The sequence below is a fragment of the Dipteris shenzhenensis genome, chromosome 11, assembly GCF_047967505.1.
Source record: "Dipteris shenzhenensis isolate YYH24624 ecotype China chromosome 11, Dip_SZ_1.0, whole genome shotgun sequence".
In the NCBI taxonomy this organism is placed as follows: domain Eukaryota; kingdom Viridiplantae; phylum Streptophyta; class Polypodiopsida; order Gleicheniales; family Dipteridaceae; genus Dipteris; species Dipteris shenzhenensis.
The window spans coordinates 25,739,995-25,751,683 of NC_141606.1; positions in this window are offsets into that span (position 1 = coordinate 25,739,995).

Genomic DNA, 11,689 nt, shown 5'->3' on the forward strand with positions numbered 1-11,689 from the left:
AAAATACCAAATGATGGAGGAGCTGAAAAGGGAGAATGTAGAAACCAAAAAGGTAATGCAGGAACTGCGAGAGAGCTTCAAGGCCAAGAAGGATGGGGCAGAGAGCAGACGGGGTGGAAAAGACAATGTAGCTCTCCAGGCCAGGAAAGATGCAGAGAGCAACCAGGGTGGAGCAAGTTGCAGCAGCCATGATGAGGGTTTTTTTTTTGAAACATTGTTCGAAGTTCAAAGACTAAGCCACAAGGCCTTGCAACAAGATTACAATAGGGTTGTGAACGAGATTTCCATGGCTTCTAATAGTTTTGAAAAGTAGTTCGCCGTCATCCTGAGAGATTTTCAAACTAGACTGGAATTCTTGGAAACAGCCCATGTTGATGTTTTAAAGCAATTTAAGCAGCTTTAATAGATGCTGAGGGATTCAGATGAAGTTGCACAGAGTGAGCAAGGAGTGGAAGAGATGAAGGATAATATCCAAAGCCTTAGGATGAGGGAGGAAGGAATCAAGAACCAACTTCATTATGTACGGAGCAAGACTGTGATATTGATGGCCACAGCCCACAATAGCTAAATCGGGATGCCTATCCTACTATGGAGCAAGGTTCAAAATGCATGGTCTGCCATACCCCCATCATAGATGACTGCATGATCCAATGGCCTGTGTGCTACCACCCTTGCATGTTTTTTTCTTTGGGGTGTTTGTGCATGCAAGATCACTATGTAGAGAATGCCATTTGCCATTGCCTAGGTCATGGACATATCAAATGTGCCTGCCGCGGCTGTAGGTATCTATGACGAGAAAGTAGATGCTGAAGCTCAATTTGCCATATGGGCAAAAAATGCAAAAGACAAGGAGCTCAAATTGAACAACAAGGCCAAGACCGAGCCAGACTATGAGGAAAAGGATCCTAAAGGGAGGAACTAGTCCCCTTCAGGAAAGGAGCAAGAAGGGACGAGCCTACAACTAGGAAGCTCAAATCAAGGAAAAAGGAAGCGGCATCAAGGGAGGGGCCTGGCTCCCGCAGGAAGGAACCAGCCCCCTTCTGAAAAGGAGCAAGGAGGGCCAAGCCTGCAATCAAGGAGCTCAAAACGGCGACCTACTCAAAGCAATGTGGAACCAGCCCCCCAAAGGAAAGGAGTCCTTGAGATGTAATATGAAGAAAAGCAATCTTTGAGATGTAATTTATGTAACCTGTGTGTAATCTATTGAATTATTAATCTTCTCCAGAGTTTACTTGGGAAATGTTTTCTTAGCTATGTGACTAGATAGTGTCCTTTGACACTCCAAGGACCATAATGTGAGACGAAATATTTCAATTAGACAATGGATGTGAGACGAAAGATTTCAATTAGACAACTAATGTGAGACTAAAAGATTTTGATTAGACAAATATGTGAGACAAAAGATTTCAACTAGACAACTAATGTGAGACTCAAGAATGAGAAGGTCGGGCTAAATGAACTCTCTCCCTATTTAAGTGCAGTGCAGACACAACTAAGAGCCCATTATGAGATCTAGCCCCAAAACTCTGAACACCGATCCACCTACAACGAATCTATAGCATATCCAAAAGACTTTGGAATGCTTTTGTTCTATCTCAGAACAATGTTGGATGACCTCCTCGCAAAAATAGACCTAGAGAAGGAGGAAAATAGCTATAAGGAGGACATGCTTTGATGGTGGGTGTATTACTTGGAGTCAGAAAAGATGGTGAATATTAATTTCCCTGGCTATTATTTTTCATGCTCCTTTAAGGTACTTGGCAAGCTCATGATGTAGGTTTCTTTTGGTAGGATATGATGGAGGCGCAAAGTTGTATAGAGGGCAAATACTAGGATGAAGAGGGCCCCAAGCAAAAGGAGGAGTTACTATGGGCGTATAAGTTGGCAGAGGAAAGCAAGCTGTTGGTTATTCAAGTGTGTGAAGAGGTCTATTATAGTTCATCAGACTGGCCTAAAGAGCTGGCAGATGCTTGATAGAGAGGTTGATAAGATAGTTGGGAGTTTGGAATTTCCTTGAGCCACAAAATGTCATATTTTTGAAAAAGTAAAAATCTTGCAGGCATTTCTTGGAATTGTGGATTTTCTCAGCCTGCCATCATCCATGATGTATGGTGCTTGTAATACCTGATTTTGTGTCGACCTACTTTCATGTTAGTACTTAAATGTTTTAAGTAGCTCGGTGGTTGAAATATGACAATTAAAGATAACCAATCTAAAGGGGATTGTTTTAGTATAGCACTGTGCAACAAATTTTAGGATAGCACAGCAGGAGGCACAGTAGTAGTGCATGATAAGTAGTTGCCAGCGTGATGGTTGGTTGCACTAGGATATTAACAGTCAATAGTGTGGTGGTTTGCTTCTATTATTACAAGATGAATGGATTTGTGTATGTGTGGATTCGTTATGGACTTTAATAAAACCAGCGTAGGGGTTGTTTGGGATATACTAAAAACAAGCATGGGATTTATTGTTTGGGATTTACAAACACAATTTAATAAAACTAGCACGGTGGTTGTTCCCAGGATATACTAGAAACAAGTAACTATGGGATTTAATAAATCCAATGCAATGGTTGTTTAGGATATGCTAAAAACAAGCATGGGATTTATCGTTTGGGATTTACAAAAACAATTTAATAAAACCACCACGGAGCCAGCACAGTGGTTGTTTGGGATATACTAAAAATAAGCATGGGATTTATCATTTGGGAACTACAAAAACAATTGCAGTGGTTAGTTTGGGTTTTACTAAAAGAAGCACATTCTCAAACACATTTTCCATTTTCTAGAATAAGTGGAAGACTACATTTTCTTAGTACTATCTCAGTCGTCCTTGTCCACCGCTCCAACTGATTCATGACACCCTGTGAAACTAGAGCCATGGATTTATCCTTGACCTAAGTGGAAATGCATGAGAAACCATAAACCTAGATTTATCTTGGAGCATGAACTAGGATAACGCTTGAGGGGGGGTATGTTGGAGCAAGCATTATCCTTTGTATTGTTCATATGCTAGAGGTGTGTGTGATTCGGGAGAGATTCTCCTGAATTCTAGAAGATGTTGACTTTTTGAAAGGCATCTGTTGCTTTGTATGGAATGGACATGTGCCTGGACATGTGAACACACCATGTGTACCCATGTGATTATCATGTGATGACTGACATGTGGACAAGACTGGAAGTCTATATATGTAACAATTTGTTCATGGAATGATAACTCAATTTCCCATCTTCTTGTCAATATGCTTGTACCATTCCAACCTCCTGGAATCCCCACCATATTTACAGTTCCTTCAGTCATTAGTAGTTAGTAACTCAATGCTAACTCTACTCACTACTGATGCTCCTATCTAGTGTCTACTAGTAAATACTACTTTACTAATTCTACTATAACTACAACTGTTGTAACAAGATACTACTAACCACTAGTAATAAGATGCTAGATACTATTAGTTGCCAGCGTGGGAGTCCCCTGGGCCCCGGCCTCCTTTGAGATGACGAGCGATGGGGGCGACGAAGGAGGGGGGGACATAGGAGGAGGGGAGGGAGGAGGCAACAGAGGAGAGCAGGATGATGAGGGGGGGTTTTCTGCTGTGGCATCTAGCTGACCTTCTCCTTCCCCTTTCCAAACTACCGCTACCTGCTACGGCCCACTTCTTCACTCTCAAGGTGGGTATCCATCTGAGGTGGTTTGCCGTTTTTCTTCTTTGGTCTTTTCTTTTTCTTTTCCACCTTTGTCCATCCTTCCTCCCTTGGCGGGGTAGAAGTGTGGCGGGTGGAATCCTGTGCTGGCTGCAAGTCAGGCCGGGGGCTGGGGGTAGTGATGAAGGGCTCTGATCTGGTGAAACATGGGCAAGACCGTGCTTGGTGTCCAAAACCATGGCATCTCAAGCACTGGTTAGGAAGGCCTGTGACTATAAGACTGTCACAATGCCTGCATCCGTCACGATCTCTAGCTCTAAAGAAATACTATGCAGGTCTAAGACTGCTACTCTGACTCAAGGGACTCCCAGGGCAGCCACCACATCTACGAACGTATCCTGCATGACCCACCCGAAATGTGCCCCCAAGTCTCTGACAATAGGGTGTAGCTCCACTACGAGACTTGGGAACTATAACGTGACTGGATGGTGAGGCATGTGGAAGCGCTCGTCGAAATCAGCTGCACTGAAGCCCCTGTACCATGGGACTAGTTTGATGATGATTCTTCCATCCAAGGCAATCGGAGAGCGGTCTAAGAAGGCTCTTGTGGCTCTCGAGTGGGAAAGTCAAAGCCAAATGATGCCACGGCCCATGAGGGCAACATCCTCTATATCCTCTAGAAGCAAGGTCTCTTGGAGCCAATCCCGTACCTCTGCTTGTGAAGGGGAGTACCCTATGACCCGCCCATGGTGGTCTGTTGCTCTGTCAGAATGACTCGATAAGATTTGGATGTAGGGGGGTCCTACTGGGCCACCGGTTCCTGGTTGGGAGCTACCATATCGAGGGGTGACTTACTGCTAGCTCTCGCAAGAGGGAAGGGATTGAAGCCATGAGGAGAAGAGGTGATGAAGGCGATGGCTCAATCCAGAGATAAAGGGGCTGAGTCACTACCTACCTGCAGGCACGCTGGTAACAACCCGCTACGAGTTGGGATGCCTACCAGGAGTTGCCCACGAGTCACGAGTCCTTGCGCAACAGCCTGTACTTTGGATATCAACATGCAGATCTGTTCTCACATGAGCAAGCCACTTCATAGGCTGAACATGAGTAGGAGGCGCACGAAGTCTGATCACGTAGGTAGACACCCTGCGCAAGTTGGGCACGCTTAGGCCAAGAATAGAAATGTAAGCTGGTCACTAGCAAAGAGCTTGACGAGGGACGCGCAAAGTGGTCTGTCTGGTCACGCAAATAGACACCCTGCATAGTTTGGGAACTTCAAGCCGAGAGCAGATTTTGACGAGGGTGAGACTGTCGATTACAAACAAACTGGTGGGCAAAACTGTCAATGACGAGCAGAATGGCGAAACTGTCAATGACGAGCAGAATGGTGGGCAAAACTATCAACGACGAATAGAATGGCGGGGTTGAGCAGGTGATGCATAGAGGGGTGGCGAGGCAAAAGCTGGAGCCTACTGGAGCAGGTGACAACTAGAGGGTTGCGTTCAGAGGGGTGGCACGATGAGGAGGAGGAGATAAGGTAGATGGGGTAGGGAGGAGAGCGGGAGCATGAGCATGAGCTATACTATATACATACTTGTACATGTAGATGCTAATTGGATCTAGATACTAAATATAGACTAGATCTAGATCCTAACTACTCATCTATTGACCTTTGATCTACTGATCAACTAACTAGTTAGTATACATTCATTAATAGACAATAAGTATAGTTCATTACTAATTACTAACTAATCAGTAGTTGAATACAATGTATACAGTTTACTGACTATCTATTACTGAATAATTGTATACTGAATAGAATAGAATAGAATGTAGTTACTCTGTTGGGATATCTCAAGGTGTATGCCTCAAGCACACCTTATGTTTCTATGTGTGAGTGCTAGAGGCACAGTTAGGTGCCCACAAGCACAATTAGGTGGTGGAAAAGCCACATAGGATGATTGAGAGAATCTAGGAGCAGATTGAGGAGATGATTGTGGAGCTTTGAGGTCATCAGTGATGTCAGTGACCTTGTATGAGGTGCCTACTTAAGGACCTCTTTCTTCTTCATTCTATAAGCAAGTATTCTGATTTTGTGTCAACTCTACTCTTTCCTTTCAGTATTCCAACATGGTATCAGAGCCATTTGATCCCCCTTGAGCCCATTTCTGCCACATCATCATCTTCTTCTTCATCTTCTTCTTCTCCATTTTCCTCTTTCTTCCCAAAATCTTTGAGAGCTTGGTTCTCCACCTACAAACGACCATTGCCCAAACCCTCTGAGCTGGAAACTCCTCTAGTATGGTCAAACTTCCACCTGCAAGCAATTGAAGAAAAAACGTCTGTGGTGGCTGCCATTCTCCAAACAGCGAATTTCTTTTGTTGCTCAATACTCCCTGCCTGCTCTGCCATTGCCTGAGGCCTCTTAGGAGTAGATGGGCGACCTCAAGACGAAGATTTTGAGCCATTTTTCAAGTCATTTGGTTCAGTAACGAGGGAGAAATCGTCAAAACTCAGTTTCAGCCTGTAGCAACTCTCTCGGGCAAAAGTGCGCACCATTTCGTCCAACCTCTGTGCTGGACCTTCTCTGGTATATGAGCTTTCTTTTGCTTCAGAAAGCCCTCTTTTCCTTGCTTTGAAGAGTGAGCTACAAGCCCTCCAAGTTCAGCTTTTCATTTTTGACAGTTTTGGACAAGTTTTGAAGATGATGCTACATAAAATGCTACTCTAGCATTTCTGAGCTTTTGAAGTTTTCAATAACTTCACTACAAGTGTTGCTTCAGTTTTGTTTTGACTTGCTAGACCTGGTTGTGATTGGAAAGTGTTTATTTCATTCACTTCTATGAAGCATGCAAAAAGTAGCATCATTGTTTGAAAACTAGTCACTACTATTTGCTACATCAAGTGCCTATACTTTGGAAGTATTTCAGTTCTTTTTCACTTGTAAGAGAGAAGACACTACCCAATACTTGGGTTAGAGCCTCTCATGACTTGCTTATGCCAAATATGTGAAAAGCCAAAACATAAAGCAATGTCTTGTTATGCTACAAAGGATGAAAATGCCAACCTGACTTCCTTATTGAAGATTGCCAAAACAATGGTTGCCAAAAAGGAAGCAACTACAGAGATCTACCCTCTCATGGCACTTTTATTTGACTCCAAGTACAAGAAAAAGATGAAGGTCAGACACCTAAGATATGCTTCTCTACACAACTATGGAGATGACAAGATAATTGTTCTCTTGAAGGATATGACTTTCAAATCCACTTGTTCTATCATAGTACCATCTTATAGGGCACTAGACACTGCCCATGTGGTAAGACCTTGCCTTGACATGGATATTTTGCCTCCACAAGATGAGGCATCCCATGAAGATTATGCATTTTAAATCATCTCTATGTATGCTCCAGATCTCTCTTTTTATGTAAAGGTACTCAGCCTGGATAGTCCTCCAAAATGAATGAAAATAAATTATTGTGTGTTGTGTGTGTTTTGTAAACACCTCTGGTCACCTTATGATGTAGGCCATGTGTATGTTTTGTTCCATGGTACCTCTTGTAGACATTGTGTGCATGTACATGCAAGGGAGATAACCATTGGAAGGTCAGTTTGTATCCCTTTCTGTTTACCTTACACCCAAGGGAACCCTTGCTAGCATGAGAACCTAGCCATAGATTTATCCTTGACCACCATGAGATGGCATGAGAAACTATGAGACTAGATGTATCCTTGACATAGCCTGAGGCATTTCCTTGAGGGGGGGTTTGTTGGGATATCTCAAGGTGTATGCCTCAGGCACGCCTTATGTTTCTATGTGTGGGTGCTAGAGGCACAGTTAGGTGCCCACAAGCACAGTTAGGTGGTGGAAAAGCCACATAGGATGATTGAGAGAATCTAGGAGCAGATTGAGGAGATGATTGTGGAGCTTTGAGGTCATCAGTGATGTCAGTGACCTTGTATGAGGTGCCTACTTAAGGACCTCTTTCTTCTTCATTCTATAAGCAAGTATTCTGATTTTGTGTCAACTCTACTCTTTCCTTTCAATATTCCAACATACTCTTCCTCGTGGTTGAGCCTTCCCTTCATTGCTCTACTTTGTGTGTAGTGGGCAGCAATGTTGGCGGGCAATTGTAGCTTCTGATGGGCTCTAATGGCAACCCAACAGGTTGAAATTCAGATGGGTCATCACATGTGAAACATTGCCAACCAAGTGACCTACTGCTCCAATTCTATGGCCTAGAATATGCCCTTTCTGCTAGTCATATGCTCAGCCAAGCCCTACTACCTGACATAATTCCCTACTGCACTTGGTGACAACTCTGCTATTCCAGCTGACCATTATTGCTTGTACTTGCTGTTGAATCCCAGCCCAATCAAACCCTGGACAAACTAGAACTTAGTTAGTAGTAACACGAACATGAACAAAAACAAGCTGAGAATATATGCAAGCTACCATGATCCACTCGGGCCTTGCTAGAGTTGAGGCTCCCACAAGCATGCTCCTACATAACTCTAGCATACCATTCCACCAGAGCCCATCCCCAAGGATCATCCTAAAACCACCACACACATTGTTTCTTTCAAGTCTCGCCATTTATGACAATTCTAGCTTATTTATTCATAAGCACCATAGGATTATATCCATGCTTGAATTTTCTGCAGTATTATCAGTGAACTCAGCCAAAGACATCTACCTTGTCAATTCAAGCTGTTAGTTCAACTCATTTTAAGATGATTTCTTGGCCTAAGAGTTGGTTGTTTATCCTCCGTTATTTGCTGGCTCCAACAAAATGTATTGGGATGTGCATGTTTCCTGCTTGTGTGGGGTTGAATGGGTTGTTTTTTGTAGCCTCAACAGTTCAAAATGCAACCCTCAGTCCAAGCCAAACCATCTAGTGGTGTCAATACACTAAACTCCCACAATAATCTATAGCCATGCTCTTATAAAGAGTAGCAAAGCATAAGCATGCCACTCAGAAAGAAGCCTTATATCCCTACATTGCTAACCACTGCTTTTATTGATACATTACCCTTGTAGTGCCAATGTCTTGGTGTACAAGGTGTGATGTCAATCACCAAATGGGAATAAGCTTAAACCTTTTTGAAAAGCTAACTTTTCTCGAGTTGTGCTCTGGTGAAGACGTCAACAAAATGCAAAGGAAGACCCACCATGCCTGAAACCATGCAGTACAAAAAGAATCTTTCCTTTGGAATGTTCTAGGCATTGGCCTACAAAAAGATGTACATTTCCATGTTGATGGTTGGAGATAAAAGGTAAGGGAAGATGTAAGCCAATCAAATAAGAGGAAAGCTTAGGAAGTATGCTTTAATGAAATCTTTTCACAACAAGCCATGTATAACGCTTTTCCAAAGGATAAACTAGAAACATACTTTATCGAAGAGCATAAAACATGATGTGCACTAAAAATCATCAATTCAACAGCTTTGCTGATGCCAGATCTCAACTAAACTTCCATCTTACAAGGATAACTTGCCTCTTTTATGCATTCAGGTCCATTGAAAGTTATCTTGCCCATTGCAGGATTGACAGGGTACCAAACCTGAAGACATTGTGGAAACAATTCTTGGACAGGAAATTTTCTATCCTTGGAAAAAAGATTGTTGGACATGGGTGCAACATTTGTAAGAAAAGATGGTGGCGGCAACACAAATGCTTATAGAGTCCTCACATCCTAGTTTGATACCAACTGAAAGGAAATTAACAATCAACACAGTATGTAGAAATTGTGATGCAAGAGTATCAACAAAACACTGCTCAACGATTCTGATTCAATCAACTCAAGCCTACTGGCCTTGCTCTGTTCGGAAACTCTAACTCTCTGCACCATCGATTGTGAAGAACCTCAACTATGAAACTAATATAACTAAGCATCACCATAAAAGGGCTACAGAATATGTGCGGTATATCCATGATAGTAGACTCTCATCCTCCGCAATTGACTCACTTATCCTCTACTATGTGTCCAGAGGTGTAATTGACAAAACTAATCACTATCATCCCACGCTCAAATTCACTACTATCATCCAGAATTTCACTGCCAAGGTAACCTTGCTGTAGAGAGTCAATCAGTCCACCACATAACTCCTACCTAGCTTACATGCAAGGGGCCACATAGATAATCATCACCACCAGGAAAAAGCACCTTCGAAGATCATATTTCCAACACACTGTACTTTGCAAGGATTAAAATCTTTTGAGGTCTGCTAATATGAAGAAAATCAAGACTAAATTTCTACCCAAACTGATCCCAACTCACTTTCAGCATTTCAACCTCTTGGTCTAAGTCTGCCTCACCTTATATTTCAAGTAAGAGGACTAAATGCTACCATTACAATGCTCCCACAAGAACACTTTCTGTTATGGAAACGTGAAAGCAATTTGTATCTCTGACATAAATAGGTCACTGCTCTACTTTGGATATAAGTGATCTAGCTGGATCATAGTCTGCAAACTCGAAGATTTTTTACATGTATGGGGAGTTGCACTCGGCTGACAGAACTCAAATTCCTTTAGATCATCAGACATTTTCTGACACAGGCATTGCAAGTTTGATACATATCATTCTTCATCAAAACTTGATTTTTGCTTGGAATTGCATTGGGAGAAAGGTTTTCATCATCTTGACATGACCCTGACTGCAGCAGAGAATTGGTCAATGCTGGAGGCTGTCTTCGGAGTCAAAATGAAGCACTCAAAGGTGTCACTAAAGGATGAATTGTACACCCTGCAAATGGATGAAACTGAGAACCTTGGAACATTTCTTAATCGAATGCAGTCCCTACTGAAGCAACTTGAAGAACTGGGGTGGAAGGCGGATGAAGATGATAGGAAAGCCATATTGTTGAAGAGTTTGTCCCCGAAGTACAGAGACACAGTGAGAATCCTAAGATTGGATGATGATACTGACTATCTTGATTCATGTAGAGCTCGTACATTTTTTTGGGCCTCCTACCTGCAGCACTGAGAACTCCTCCCTCCTCCCCTTATCGTCAAGCTACCTCCCCCTCTCTCTCTCCCCTGTGAGCTCTTGTGCGCCATTGCACCCCTGCCCCGGGCCATTGTTTCCTCTTCTCTCCTCCCGCCATCGTTCCTCATCTCCTTCTTCTCCCCCTTGTCGTGCACCTCGTGGACCTGCAACTGCAACAGTTTTTGCCCCCCATGCGCTATTGTTGCTCCTAAATCCCGTGCTTCTGCTCGCACCTGATCTTGCCCATGGCTTCTCCTACCCAGCACATTTGTGGACTGTCGGGCATAAAGTGGCCTTGCTGCATTCTGCCCGCACATATATTCAGCGTGCTGCCTTCTTCCGGACTTGACAATGTTCGAGGGTGGCAAACAGGACATTAGTGACCTCCGCCTCCACCTTTTCCCCCATCCCCTGGGCTGAGCCACCTTCATCTCCGTCCTCTCTCTTCACAGTATCAGCCTCTTCTCCTCCCGTGTGAGCTTCCAGTTCATCTACTTTGATATGGTGGCTTCTAGCTAGGAACCAATGGCCTAGCAAGTCCCCCCCCCTCCCAAGCCTATCGAGTCACCTTGACAAGACCATTTTATTTGTACTCGACAATTGTTGATGCATAAAATATTAATTATAATATTCACGAATCTTTCCTATTTTTTCTACTTCTTTCTATGTAACATTGGACCTCATCCCATTGGTTGAGAACCTATCTTTCCAAACCCTTCAAGGCCCCAAAATGAGCTCCAACTTACCATTAGTCAGCTGGAGGAAGACTTGCCAATTGTTTGGTTGATACACACTTGATGTTACTTATATGTATGAAACTTGCCAATTTTTAGATTCCAATGCGTAGCCTGTAACGGCTGGCTTCCCTTCATTATTTGGCATCTTTGTACTTCATCTCCTTCAGCCCCACATCTCCCTATGGGTGGGTGCTACCCTCCCAAACTAGCCTTAGATTTGCCATCTTTGGACTCTCATAAAGTAGCCATTTATGGCCAGCCATCTTCTCCACTCATGGCTCTCCATTGGCTACACAATCCTCTCCAATGCAGAGCAGCAATA